Source organism: Apis cerana, linkage group LG14 (genome assembly GCF_029169275.1).
Source record: "Apis cerana isolate GH-2021 linkage group LG14, AcerK_1.0, whole genome shotgun sequence".
Taxonomy (NCBI): Eukaryota; Metazoa; Arthropoda; class Insecta; order Hymenoptera; family Apidae; genus Apis; species Apis cerana.
The window spans coordinates 1589967-1606000 of NC_083865.1; the positions used below are offsets into that span (position 1 = coordinate 1589967).

General features: G+C 19.9%; 2 long non-coding RNA genes across 2 annotated transcripts in view; one reads left to right on the plus strand and one right to left on the minus strand.

The window, feature by feature from the left end:
- Positions 1-2024: 2024 nt before the first annotated feature.
- LOC133667326 (uncharacterized) lies at positions 2025-2937 on the plus strand. The gene is made up of 2 exons (XR_009832714.1): positions 2025-2164; positions 2271-2937. It is a non-coding gene; the product is annotated as an uncharacterized LOC133667326 (long non-coding RNA).
- The window catches only part of LOC133667325 (uncharacterized), a 68599-nt gene continuing 55345 nt past the window's right edge, over positions 2781-16034 (minus strand). Inside the window, exon 2 of the long non-coding RNA XR_009832712.1 lies at positions 2781-3301. This is a non-coding gene — a long non-coding RNA (uncharacterized LOC133667325). The remainder of the gene's footprint in view (positions 3302-16034) is intronic.

Sequence of the window (16034 nt, forward strand, 5' to 3'; positions counted from 1 at the left end):
AAAGTTAGAATCTTAATACATATGATCTCATAGCAAAATAATAAGTGCTATTCGATGAATGTTTATTTTGAGAGAAGGATGAAATTTTTTTTAAATAAAAGGAATCCTTCTAGTAAATGCATTATGGAGGCAATATTTAGTCGCTGAAATCTAAAAAAATTTTGCTCAAAAAGATTTCAAGAAAGAAGAAAATTGCAGATTTAATGAAGTCAAAAAAAAGCACAAAATATTCCGATAATTAATATTTTATCGATATAATTTTTCTTTTCTGAGATGAAAAATGAATATTGAGATGTTTTATCTGAAGAAAATCAAGTATATTTATAAATCTCTTTTTCAGATAAAAGTATCCAATAGCGAATACAATGAAGTTTGAGGACAAGATTTTTTTTTAAAGAAAAATAATTATGTTATGAATTTTGATAGTCATAATATTAAACATCATGATCAACATAAATCACGATAGGAAATATAAAATAATATTGGTTGTTATTGATTTAAAATATCGATTTAATATTTTCCGAATATATCGATGAGTCATTTTTTGAATATGGAATAAAACTTATTTTCTATTCTTATTCTTCATAATTCTTCTCTCTATTCTTCATAAAAACATTGTATTATTAATGATTATGACAGTAATTGTTTGAAAACAAAAAAAAAAAAATAGATGAATTTTAATGTCTTATGTCTTTTCGCTATATAGTAATAGCTGCAATATATATAACACATTTGATGTTTTTTCGTCGTTATTATTGTTTTATGATATATTTTTTCAGAATACGGTATTTTTCAATATTTATTATGAAATTTTTAAAGAAATATATTACAATATAATAGATACTTGAAAGATATGTAGAAGAAGAAGAATTTGATATTTATATTTTATAATAATTTTGTATAAATTTTGATATATTATTAATAAAATAAAATCGGTTTATTATTTCGAAATGATTTTAATACTAAAAGCTAGTACAAACATAAGAGATATGGCAAATATAATGTGACAGAAAGAATTTAACAAAATATTTTAACAATATAACAATTTACAAGATTCCAAATATTTATCGAGAAAAAAAATTCATCAGCATTTAGTGATTTGATTAAGTAACTGTATAAATAATATTTTATTGGAAAAAGAAAAAAAATTGTAATAAAAAATTTTATACTGAGTTTTATACTAAATCATAGTTGGCTTTGACAAATTAAAAGAATTATCATCTATGACTCATAAATATACATGATGCTGATAAATAATGCTGATGCCGCAAAAAAATTTGTGCAATAATTTCTACAAATTAAAAAATAATGAAATTAACAATAATATTAACCAATGTAACATGGATAAAACAAATTTATTTTGAAAAATGAATAAAGAAAGAAATAAAAAAATTTTAAATAAAAGTAAAATATATGAAAAAAAATTAATGAATAAAAAAAACATCATGGAAAAAATATATTAATACAATTCTGTAAATATTAAATAAATTTAATGGTCATAAATTATTAGAAAAATTAGATGAAGCTCATTTTAAAATAATGTTTTTGATATTATATACTTCTTTTCTGATATAATTCTGATATAAATGGATTGGATAGATAAACATATATTGAAAATGCATTAACAAAAAAAAAATATAATGCAAAAGTAATTTGTAAAATTTTTGTCTCTATTTATGAGTCTGATTTTGAAAATATTTTGAAAATATTAGTTTACTCGTTAATACGTAAATTATAAAAATTAAAGATATCACATCTGAATATATATAAAAAAAAATTAGTTTATGAGTTTGAATATCTATACTATATTAATTGACTAAACAAAACACGATTGATCATAATAACAAGTCATTTCATTCGTCAAAAATAGGAACTATTTTTAAAAGATATTGTTATTGGAAAATGAAAAAATATATATTAAAAACATATCCATATAGGATGAAGTTAGTAGATTTATAAAAATCAACAACAATAATCAGATTGAAAATATAATCTTGACAATAGAAAAATTCGCAGGAAAAAGTATATGAGTTTACGTATCTAACTTTAATATATCTTCTATGGTTGACAATGAGCGCGTATTTGTGCATCTAGCAATGTTTCTTTGTTTTACTCTAGCTGAGAGCACGTGGTAAGCAGAATTCTTTTCGGGAAGAATATCAAGGTGAGGATATATTTGATAAAATAAAAATATATTTGATAAAAGGAAATATAATTTTTATATTTAAAAATATATTTGTTCAAAAATTGAATCCTTTATTTTTCATTAGGAAATCCGTCAGAAGAAAATGTTATTTATTTGATAAGATTAGAAAAGAATAATCTATTATGAAATATTAAAACGGAATGAAATTATTATTCAGAGCTGTATTATGAAAAGCAAGAAAAATTTAAAAAATATTATCTAAGTTTTTTCAATCGAAAAAAATAGTGTATGATGCAAAATCATATTGCAGTGCAGATAATTACAAAAATCATACAAAAAAATTTTATAGCTGAAATGATCAGATTTTCATTATTTTTTATATTCCCCAGATTTAATATCATTTGATTATTATTTATTTCGATCGTTATAGAATACAAAGAAAAGAATTTAATAATACTAAAGTTAAAATTTTCATATAAAACTTTTTTCAATCAAAAAAAAAAAACTTATTAAAAACACAATTATTTTTAAAATAGAATGCTGTCATAAATAACAATAGGAAATATATATGCTCGTTAATATTTATATAATCGTTTGATTGCAATTATATTTTGCTAGGAAATAAAAAAAAATGTTGGTTTAATTAAATTTATTTATATTACAATTCAATACATGTATTATTTATATAAAATGTATAAAGAATGAAAGAAACTATTTTTAAAATAATATGTAATAATAATTATTGATAATTTCAAAATATTATTTTTCCAATAAAACTAATAATAAAATTACTTAGTTATTTTTAATTTTTGATTTATCCTTACACTCAATATCTATGTAATATGCATAAATATTTAAATAATGAATCACTTTAAAATCAATATTTTAAAAATGACAACTGTACTGATATTGAAGATATAATCATTTCCTGCTGTATCATGTGAAGTGTTGGTGTCTGGTTGCGAGAATATGTGGGAAAGCCAGTAGAAAATATGAAAGAAAATGTGAGAATTCAAAAAAATTTTCACTAAAGTCAGCATAATTTCAATTTATTTAATTCACTTCATTTTATTTTATTTTTGTTTCTTTTGTATTCATTCATTTTTAATAATTATATCAGTTGATCCAATAAAATACGTATTCTATACACATAACCTGCAACAGATATAATATATCAATCTTAATTTTAAAATATGATTAAAGAATTTGGATATTAAAAAATTAATTGAACATGATAGAGATAGCATTGAAATGAATTGAAAAATTTTAAAAATTTAGAAAATTTAGGATCGTTTTATTTTATTGTTGATTGAAAGATGACAGTATTAGACATGGAATATCGATTACGATTGATGTTTTTTTGTTTGAATCTTTGTATGAAATATGAAATATAATATAAAAAAATCACATGTTCGTGTTTATATTTAATTATATCTTGAATATAATTAAGATTATATTAAAATATTAAAATTAAAATATAAAAATTATATTAAAATATAATTAGAGTTAAAATAAAATATATGTGAAAATATTTTCATAAATCTTGAATTATGTAGAGAATCTTGAGTTATGTAGAAAATACAATTGAACTCAATCTAATTGTAAATTATATACAAAATTGCTATACATAATAAAAGTTAATTAAAATTAAATTTTAAACAATAGAGTTAATAATATGAATAAAATATTTAAAAAAAAATTCTTCATTTAACAATGAAAATGGTTTATCATAAATAGTGACTAATTGTATACAAGTGCTTATAAGATAAAATTTTAATTTGATAATTTATATTATATTGTTTATTTGCATGATATTTTTTTTTATTATTATACATGAAAGTTTAGGATAAATAATTTTTGTTTTTTTGCATAATTTTAAAAAAATAAAAACTAAAAATTAAATTCTGAAAATCTAAATAATATAAATATTTAAAAAAAATAAAATTGAAAAAAATAAATATAATGATAAAAGGAATAAATCGGGAAACGAAAAAAGAATGAAATAGAAGCAAAGAAATTAAAAAAAATAAATAAATAAAAATTAGATATAATAAAAATAAGAAAAATTAAAGGGAATAAAAGACATATATATAAATATTATAATAATAATAATATTTTAAGAGCGTGATTATATTGACAATTACATTGAAGATTTATTAGAGTTTTCAGAACAAAATAGGCTTCTTTCTATTCTTCTATAAAGACTATATATCACAATAAAATATCACAATAAAACAAATAAAAATGCGATGCATAAAAAGATAGATAATAGATGGCACAAATAGAACAAAAAAACAGAAATGATGAAAGATAACTGGAAAAAAGAAATTTAATAAAAAAAAAAAAGAAAATAAAGAACAGAAGGAAAATAAAAACATGCATTTGAAATATGTTACATTTTTAAATAAAATATATGAAAATATTTAGAAAAATTTGAATTGATAGTTTAACAGTGATAAATTTAGAACATTAAAATTCTCAAAACAATAATAATAAAACTAAACTAATAAAAAAGCTATCGACAGAAAAAAAATTATAAGAAGAGAAAAGTGAAGAGAAAGATCATAACAATAATGAGAAAGAAAAAAGTAACAGAATAATGCGAATAGAACGAGAAAAAGATACAATATAATATATAGCTAAAGAAGAAAAGAAATATGATACGTTAAGAAAGGGAGGGAGGGAGCGAAAGAAAGAGAGAAAAAGAGGGGAGGGGAGCGAGCGAGCGAGCGAGCGAGCGAGCGAGCGAGAGAGAGAGAGATTCATCAACAAAAGAAGAAAGAAGAAAAGAATAAGAAAAAATTAATATTGTTATAAGCTTTAAGCTTAGTCATAATATACAATATTATAGTCAAAATTGCAGAAAAAGAAATCGGTATCAGTTGTTATTGATATCCAAATATCGAAATTTAAATCGTATTTAGGACACAGAATAAGCAAAATAAACATATATTTTATTCCTTGCAAAAAACATTATAATATATGTTTAGTAAAGTTTAGTTAAATATATGAAAGAATGTAGAATATACTTTTTTTCTATATAGAATATAGAAAGTTATAAATAAATTATTATAAGTATTATAAAAATTGTAAATAAAACATAACAGAAAAAATTCCAATTTTATATAACAATATGATCAAACAATATGAAAGGCAGGGATCAAGTATCGAAAATGTCTTCTCAGTCTCTGGACAAAAAACTATATAATTATAATCAACGAAATTTTTCATTAAAAATATAAACTTTGAGAGTGAAGCAGATTTCCTGTATTGTTCGATATGAATGAAGATTACCTCTTAGGTACTAATTTTCTTACTAAAAAGATAAATGTTGACTAAAATTTTCAATATGTACATAAAAAATGTTTATAAAATGTTTTGATGAATTATTACTTTTAAGAAGAAAAAAAGAGAGGAAAAAAATATTTTAAGAAAAAAGAAAGAAAAGAGGACAAAGAAAAAGAAAAAATTTCTAATCATTTACAGAAACTTTATAAATATTATGCAGAATAATTGAACGATAAAAGATTCAATTGAAGTTACTTCATAAATTTCAAAATGTGTTCAAAATGTAAAGAACTCAAAACATGTTGAGAAATGCGAAATCGACATCAAATAAAATTAACACTAAAAAAATATAGTTTTATTAATCAAATGTTGCACAATGATCGAATATTAACTGAACAAAATTATTTAATTAAGCTCATATGGAGATTTAATTTTTAGAAAACAATATTACTTTTTATAATAATATTTACTATTTCATTAAAAATACATAAAAATATGACTAAATATATAAAAAATATTAACATTGCATTTAAGTATTATAGAATAAAAAAGAAAATACATAATAATCAATATATATAATAATCAATATATATAATAATCAATACAAATATATAAATATATAAAAAAATATATATATATATATATAAAAGATATAATTTAAAATAAAATAAAATAAAATAAAATCAATAAATACTTAAACAAAAATAAAAAGAATAGAATAAAATTACAGTTTATTAAATATAGATTATAACATTAAAGATATATATACAATTAAAAATGTGTTAGTTTTATTCATTATTTGAATAAGCATCCGATAACTATTCGCCATCTTTATTAATTTTTTTTTAATTTTTTCTTCTTCGTATATATTTTTTTCTAATAAATTTCTTGATTTAACGAACTTAATTTTTTTTCAGTAATTGTCGAAAACTTATTTTATTAGTAGATTAGAACTTATTAGTAGAGCCAAATTTCTTATCTAATCTTATCATTTTATAGGTATTTTTTTCTCGAAAATCTTTGTGTCTTGCTTCTTTCAATATTTGATTAATTGAAAGTATAAAAAATTGAGCAATATTTTTTGCATGATAAAATAATTTGTGCAAATTTACTATAGGCATATTACGAGTATAAATTTAAATATAAATTTTTTGTGACAAAAAGTGTAAATTTTTTTTAATATTAATATTATAGCCAAATAAAGTTCGCAATAAAATTTCTAAATTCCCTATTAAACCATGTCATATATGTAATATTAAAATTTTTGTTTAGAAATCTGAAAAATTTACGCACTCTATTCCTATCATTACTTGAACCAAAACTTGATTTTAACTTATTAACAATTAACTCTATTGTTTTTAAATTGTTTCTATATAATATATTTTCTTTAAATCTGCTTTTTCTTTATCATTTTTTACATATTATTTTTTAATATGATAAGAAAATTAATATGTAGTAAGCAATCGAATTTTTTAATTCATAAATGTAATGTTGATAAATCAAAACGATAACAATATTTATATTTTCTTGTGCTAATTCATTATTGATAAATTTTAGACTTATTCCGAAAATAACATTTCATTAATGAATTTATTGTTGTAAGTATATTACAAACTTTATCTTTAAAAAAAATTTATAATTTAGTTTCTTTGTAAAATATAAATTTTATAGATTGATAATATCTAGTGAAACATGTAGCTAGATTGTATCAAATTAAATTAGATTTATTATATAATTTTATTGGTACAAAAGAATTTATGAATAGAAAAATTCATCATTACTTTCAATAAATTTGAATTTTTGTTTATATATATATTATAATATATGCAATATAATATATTGCTCTGACTTCCATCAATTTCCATCACAATTCATTTGCAAATGAATTCTAATTCTTTATTTTGATTTTTAAATATATTATTATTTGAACTTATTAAATTATCTAATAATAATCTAAATGATCTAAATATTGTTTGCAAAATAAGTTCTACATTTGATTCACTTATTTTAATAATATTAGAAGAAGCAAGCACTTTAACTTTTAATAAAACTATAATGTAATAATATTCTAAAGAAATAAATGTTAAGAAAAAAAGCTAAGTATTAACAAAAGAAAGAATGGCTATAAGATATTCTCTATAAGATATAATTCTATCTTATCCAATATTAAATTATCCAATAGGATCAATTATAATTTAACAAAACAATAAAAACACTCAAAATTATAAAATGAAAAAAGCATTATAAAAAAACATTGCATAATGATCGCTTAAAGATTGAAAGAAATAAAGAAATTGTCGACTTAGAAATATTATTAACGATTATTTCTCTAAAATATAATAAATAAACAAAAATAATAATAATAGAAATATATTATAATATAAAATAATTTAAAATAATCCATAAATATCAGACTAGATTAAAGAATCCGCTAATGATGAGCGTTCAGTATCTATATATATCATGGATAACCGTAAACATTAATTATTAAACATTATATTAAAATTAATTTTAATATAATTTTGCAAAATTCTGCAAATCAAATATATAAAAAAAATTTCTATAACTATAACAACATGAAACATAATAAATCATTATGTTGTAAATTTCTAAGTATATAATAAAATAATACATAATCTAATTACTAAAGTAATTATTTAATTATAATATAATAATGCAAAAAAAACAAAAAACTTATTGATAATTTATAATAATTTAAATAATAGATATTTTGAGATTCAATTTTATATCTATTATAAAATTGAAATTTAAATGTTTCTTAATAAATTTACAGAATATTTTTTAATTATTGAAATGCGATTAATCGATTAGTTGTCTGCTTATATACATGTATTTTGCTTAATCTGTAAACATTTAAAAAGAAAATTAAAAATTTTAATCTATAAGAATTTTAATGTATGGTTATTATACATTATATTGAAACAATTTTTTTTTGTATATTTGAAAATAAATTTTATCCAGTTAATATATGGTATTCAAATCATTGTGTCACGACGATTAATTGTTCTGAATAAATAATTATTGAAAAAAAATTTAACAAGAGTAATAAAAAAATAATAATAAAAGTCAAACAATCCCTAAATTTTTTACTATGTAGAAAATTTTGTATGAATTAGAAATGATTGAATGAAATTATTAAAAAGGATTCTTATTTTCTTATTATTAAGAAAAAACTCTTACCTTATCCAATTCCACTTGATTTTCGAAATAATTATTGACAAATCTTGATGGAAAGAATAAAAAGAAAACTGCTTTCTGTGTGAAAATTGAATTATGATAGTTTAAAGTAATGTCGTTTAAACTTTGAAATATTCCTGCCACATTTAATAAACATCGTTTTAGATCTCATTTAGAAAATCTACTTATATGATATTTATTATATATTTATTTATATATATTATATATATTATTATTATATATTTATTTTTATATTTATTTATTATTATATTTAGATGATATGATAATCTTTGGAAAAATATTGATTAAGAAATAAACTTAAAGGAAATATTCTTTCGTTCACTTCAAATGAGAATTTATTCATGAGCCTAAAGAAATACAATTTTTTTTTAACATTGTTGTAGAAATCGTAGAAATCGAAATAAAGATAAACTTGGATAAAATTAAAGCTATTCAAAAATAATTAATTTCAAAAAATATCTTTGAATTAAAAATTTTTCTGAAACTGCATTTATTATAGAAAATTTGTCAAGAATTTTTCATTTATTGTAAAATTTTTGCATCGCTTAATTAAAAATAAAATTGCAATCTTCTTTCACAAGAAGAAAAATTGAATTTTATACAGATGTGTCAATTATTGCAATTGGATTGGTATTGTTCAAAAAGTCGTCGATTACTTCTTGAAAATATTTAAAACAGAAAAACAGAAATTATTTCATTCGTAAATAATTGCTAATAGCGGTGAAAGATGGATAGAACATTTTCATCGCTATTTTTATAGACAGAAATTCTTGTTGAGGATCATAGAGCATTGATTGATATTCTTCATCGATAGATTAAACAACTTAATTGATAATAATATAACTTTGAAATTGAGCATCGAAAAGAAAAAATATATGTTAATACGGATACCGTATCAAGAAAACTTTGTATCGACATAAATTGCAAAAACATCAGGAAAAAGAAAATTTTCTGTATTGCGAACGATTTATGAAACTTCAAATTTAAAAGATTAAAAAATAACTCAATAAGAAGAAATTACATTCATCCTTAAAGAGAATAAGAGAATAAATAAGAAACCAACTTGCCAAGATATAGCATATTTCATTTGTAAAATTGTAAAATATTGAAAGATGTAGAACGTTTTAGAAATACAAAAAGAATTATTAAATGGGAATTGAAAAATGATGAAAAACTTACTACGTCAAAAAAAAAGTTCCAGAAATTTTAAGAGTGTTATGATTTGCTAGCAGCTATTTTGAAATCAACAACAGATTGTCGAAATACGTCAGCAATTTTATTGGGTTTTTTATAAGATATAAAAGATTAATATTAATTTCGATATTATAACATCAATAGCAAAAAAGGAATTTTATAAAAAGGGAGTCAAAATTTTAAAAATTAATGTTCGGATATACCATATTAATGCTAAATCAACAAGCAATTATAATCGTTAAAATTCTTCTTGAACACATAATAAGCCATCATAGTCTTTAAAAATTCACTTCAATCAAGGACAAAATTTCGAAACTAGAATTTTTTTAAAAATTAAGAGACTGTTTGGAATCGAGAAAACGACCTATTATATCATGAAATAGATTAATAGATACAGTTGATCAAGATATATTGCTCCAATATAATGATCCAATATATCTTTCAATTCTTCAAAATATATGTTGATCTCATATGTTGATGATTTTATATTAAAAGTTGCTTAAACAATTGTGGAGAAGATTTTTTTTATTAAGAAAAGAAAATATCACAATATATATTGAAGAAATAAAGATTAGAAAAGATTTATTAATTCATAAGAAAACAATGGAAAATTTTCGACAAAAATGAAAACATGGTATGACAATTATGTGTATGTGTACACTAATAAATTTAATGTGCAAAACAAAAAAAACAAAGTCTGAAATTCTATATATAAATCGATTGGTGAAATATAAAAACCACAAATCGGATATCAAATATAAAAAAATAAAAGATTTTCATTCAACAAGAAGGCAAAGTTTATCGTATCAAGCCACAGCATAAATTAAAATAAATTCTCGACGAAAATAATTTCAATAAAGAAGTCAGGATTTTTTTCAAAAATTCTCTTAAAATTTGCATAAGATATTTGCAATAAGATTCGTCGCATAATAATACATGGCGATCTAAAGCGAATCAAAACAATGGATGCCGTTCCATAGAAGATATGTGCTGAAATCTGATTCATTTTAAGAAAAATGTTGATATTCCATCAATATAAAGGGAATCTTTATGACGAATTGTTTGTTATAAACTTACATGGGTACTAATAGTTCATGAATTGCATATAATTTTTCATTTTTCTCTTGTATTTCCATCTACATTCCTTGAAATATAAAAATATGGAATAAAGAGGAAATTAGGAATCTATATAATATATACATATAATATTTATATATACATTGATCTATATAATTATATATATTCATAATGTAAAATAAAAGAAGAATATAAAATGGTTAATAATGAGGAAAACCTGTATATTGATAGTGTATAAAAAATATAAATTAATAAAATTGATAATGAAAATCATGAAGCGATAGAAGTTGCGGAAATTTGTTTTAAATATTGACGATAGAAAAATATAAATGAATAACTTTGCTTTTCAAATTATGGCTTTTAAAATTTTGTACTAAAAAGTGTTACAGATTAATCATTATTAGATTAGAGAACATATCAAACATGAACGAATGAGATCATACTCTAAGAATATACTAATATGCTATAGATCTAAAAAAAAAAATTGATATGTCAGCATAAAAATTCTAATAAAAAAAGAATTTCTTAAAAAAGAAATGTTTTATTATTACAACGAATTATAAAATTCCTGAATATCTCTATTTAAGAAACTGTCCCGTCACATTCTAAAAATAATTGCTGAAGCAAGAATTAAAAAAATTGGACAAATTAATTAGAACTTATTCATAACTATGTTAGGTTTTGCAAATACTTGACAATTTTTTCATGTTTTATTTTTACATATTCATGTTAAAAGATTTTGAAAAAAGACTAATTGAAGTATTAAAGTTACCATCTACTCATTGAAAATTGTATGTTTTAAAAGTTAGAACATTTGATAAAAAATATAAAACTAATATACAAAAAATATAAATTAATATATAATTAAAAATTAATATAGACTTTGATATTACTTGATAATCATAGAACACATTACAATACATAGCGGACTATTTACAAAGCAGAATAATATTATGATTCTTACATTTCTATTTTTGTCTTTTTATCCATTGTCTTTTTAAAAAAATAGAAAAATGACAGAGAGATGAACGATTGATGATATATAATCTAAAACAATCATAATTTATATTTATATTTTTTATAATTTATATTATTTAATTTGCAAAAAATAATATATTTTTAATTATATCTAAAAATATAAGCATTATACCATTATATCTTTTGAATAGAAATATTTTCATAGAATTAGATTCTTTGTCTTCTTTTGTTACAGATCATCTCATACAGATAATCTCCGATAATTTCTAAATTTAAATTTTCTTAAAGTTTTTAATAAAAGTAAAAAGAAACTTTAGAAAAAAGTTATTACTAAATTACCGATATGAATCTAAATAAAATTGCAATAAATTTATATGAATCACAACTTTCAAATTTCTTTTCAATAAATAAAAATGTAAGTCATTAGGAAAGAATAAATTGCTTGAACAGAAAGTATAAATTAAAAATAAAAGTATAAAAAAAATTAATTTATTTAAAAAAACAAAAACTAATAAAATTATTAAAAAAAAATTTAATAAATATAAAGAAAATTTTTGAAAAAATGTTAGTTACGAACATATAAACAAAAATAAAACTTTGAATAGATAAAAACGAATAAATTAATAAAGCGTAAAAATACTAAAGCCTTTTTAAAATTTGATAGAGAAATAAATAATTACATACTTATGTGATAATAGAAAACAAATTTTTAACAATAGGCCAATAAATGATATTAGAAGAAGAGGATTAAAAAATTGATAGAATATAATGTTTAGAGAGGATGAAAATAATAGTATAATAGATAACAGTAAAGAAAAACTTAAAGGAAGAAATAATGAAAGAGTAATTGAAGAGATTAAGATAGACAGTAAAAAGAAAGTGAGGATAAATTGCTGAGAAAGAGTGGAAAAAGATAGACAGAAGAAAGAAAAAATAGGGAAAGTGATAAGAATATTTCTCAAAGAAAGCGAAATCATATGTATATACTTAAAATTAAAAAAAGAAAAAAAAGAAGTAAGAAAAAAGACATATAAATATAAAAACGTATTAAACAAAGCAATCAATATGATAAAAATAATAATTGCAATATAGCAACTTGATATAAAATAATGTAAAACTATTATTGAAAAATTTCAATAATATAATTTTGTCAATATTAGGAATATCTATTTGTATGAAAAAAAGATAAGTTAAGAGAGCTAATAAACTTTTTTTTCATAGATAAAAAAAATAAACTAAAACTAATATTAATATAAAAATTAAAAACTATATCATTAAAAAATGGAAACAAAATGCAGCTGGAGGAGTAACTATTTTAATGAAGAATATATATTTTATTGTATTATATATTATATAATATTGTATATTATATAAAATCATATAACTTGAATACAAAAATTTCTATATAATAAATTTATATTATCTTAGAAAATAGCAAATTCGCTCAAAAAAGAGCAGAAAATGATATCCAATTCGATTCAATAAATCGATAATTGAAAATTTAAATATAAGTATATAGAATTAATATAAGGAAAAAAAAAAGTGAGATTTATAAACATTCTATTCGGAGAAACTTTTTATATAAAAAACTCTTTTTGTTCTTACCACATGCAGATCTCTATTAAGTCTAAAGAAAGGATGATGTTATCTGAAAAGACTATCTTTGAGAATTTAGCCGATACTTATAATTGTATATTTTTGACATACTTTAGATCAGCTGAATCGTCCTAATCAGTCATTCTAACGATAACATTCCAGAGGCAGCTGATTCAAAGATAAATAACATTGTTTTAATTCGAGAAATATAAGAGAGATACGCCGATCTGTTCCTTATCGTGAGATATAGATATTTTTGTATATAAATGTATATAGATCACCACCCAAACGAGGAATTTGGGGAGTGTCGCGAACTGCCCGTGATATTATTGGTTATTGGCGTATCTTATCAGGAAACTATGACTCTCCCAATTGAACCAAGAAGAGATTTTTCTGAGGATACAAGTTTTACTTGCTAAGAAAATCTTATTGTGAACAAAAAATGTATATATAATGTATTATATTAATAACAAAAAAAAAAATTTTGTACTACATATGCTTTAGTACTATAACTGCCATGTTAACGTCTCAATATATAAGAAAAAAATAATAATTGTTTCTCAAAAAAACATTAAAAAGAATTTAAAAACTGAATATATAAAAAAAGAAAAAAATAGTTTTTTGTGCAATATTTCAAATTTGGAATATTTTGAGTTACTAAAATTTGATATAATTATTGTTAATAATTGGGCTGCTTATGAAGCTATATGAAGCTATATTAATTTAGTTATTTTTCGAATCTGTTTCGAATGGAAAAGAAATTATGCAACATAATAATGCGAAATCCTATGAATCAAAAATCATTCAACAAAAAATTAAAGATTTAAGATAGGAAGCTGTCTTTTATTTTCTTATTTATTTCATAGATATTATATCGTTATTACTTGTTTAGAGTGCTTTTTAAGAAAAACAAAAAGAGAATAAAAACTAATTGAAATATAGTAAAAAATCATCATTGAAAATGATGGCAATTATGTTATTGATTAAATAGACTGACTTTTTTTTTATTATTTTAATGTAAAATTTTATAATAAAAATGAAAAAATTTTGGAGTATCCGTAATAATATTCATAATAAGTAAAAATATAGTATAAAAATATTAACTTATTTATGTCGAAAAATCTTTTGTTTAGGAGATATTATTGTTTAAAATTCAAGTACTTATGATATGAAAAATAAGAATACGATATTGCTTATGTTATATTTTCTTTACCTTTTAAGTTATAATAAGTTTTATAATTTTAAGATACAATATTTTCTAAATTAAAAATATAAATAAATATAAAAAATATAAATAACTTAATATTTTTTTAAAGTATTATAACGAATTACCGATACAATAAAAATTATATATAGATTTTAAAAATAGGCTTAAAAAATTAAAAATTGATTTTCATATATTTCAATTTATAAAAAGATTATTAATATTGTATAATATATTTTTTATATTAAATTTTTATTTAAAAAATTTTAAAATATGATTTATATTTTACAAATACGATACTTAAAAAAAATATCAAATAATCTAAAAAAAATTATTATAAATATAAAATAATGAAAATTATAATCGGTTTTGTAATGATGAAATGGAGAAACTAAATTAAAAGAAGATGAAAAAAATATTATAAATAATAATAATAAATTTTTGCACGCAAAAAGCGATAGATTATTGAGTACATTAAAAGAAGAAGATTTAAAATCAAATCTTAATTTTCAGAATCTTAGATAAAATGAAAATTTAATTCTCGTGATCAATTAAAATTTTATCATTTATAATACATAATAAGCAAAATTCAGATATAAAAAGACATCTGAATGTATAATCTATATTTTTCGAATCTTTTTCTCAGAAGAATTCAAATTGAAAAATGAATAATTATTGCAAATATATAAAAGAACATATAGTCTATAAAATTCTTTAAAATTGAAGAACGTTTTTTTATGCGGATTTTTAAGCCTCACAATATTAATTCCAGTCTTATAATTTTTTTTATTATATAAAAACAAATGTTTTTGTAACAATTTATCTTTTTCAAGAAAAGCAAAAAAAATTAAAATATATTATAGATTTATAAGATTTTATGGAATATAAGATGGAATAATTCTAAGATTTTTTTTTCTAAATAAAATTGATATATTGTAAGAATTTTTCTTCATTTATTAGATTTATCGATCAAAAATGTTATCTAACAAAATATTAAAAACAAGGCTAAAGATTTATGAAGTGAAATAACTCGAATTTCATTTTCTCAATATTCTCAATAAAAACTCATTTTATTAATTTTAATAAATTATACGAATCTTTTGTCATTTATGACATGATATGTGTAATCTTTAAACATTTTAATATATTATCCATTAAGTTTTCTAGCATATTTAAAAAGTATTATTAAAAAATATTATTTTAAATATTATAAAAAATTATTTTTGTTGCAATGTTTTCTAAATTTTTTTTTTCTTTTTGTATTACTCAAAAGAATCTTCGTCCAACATTGTTCATAGATTATCAGTTGGATTGAAATTTGTTGATTAAAAT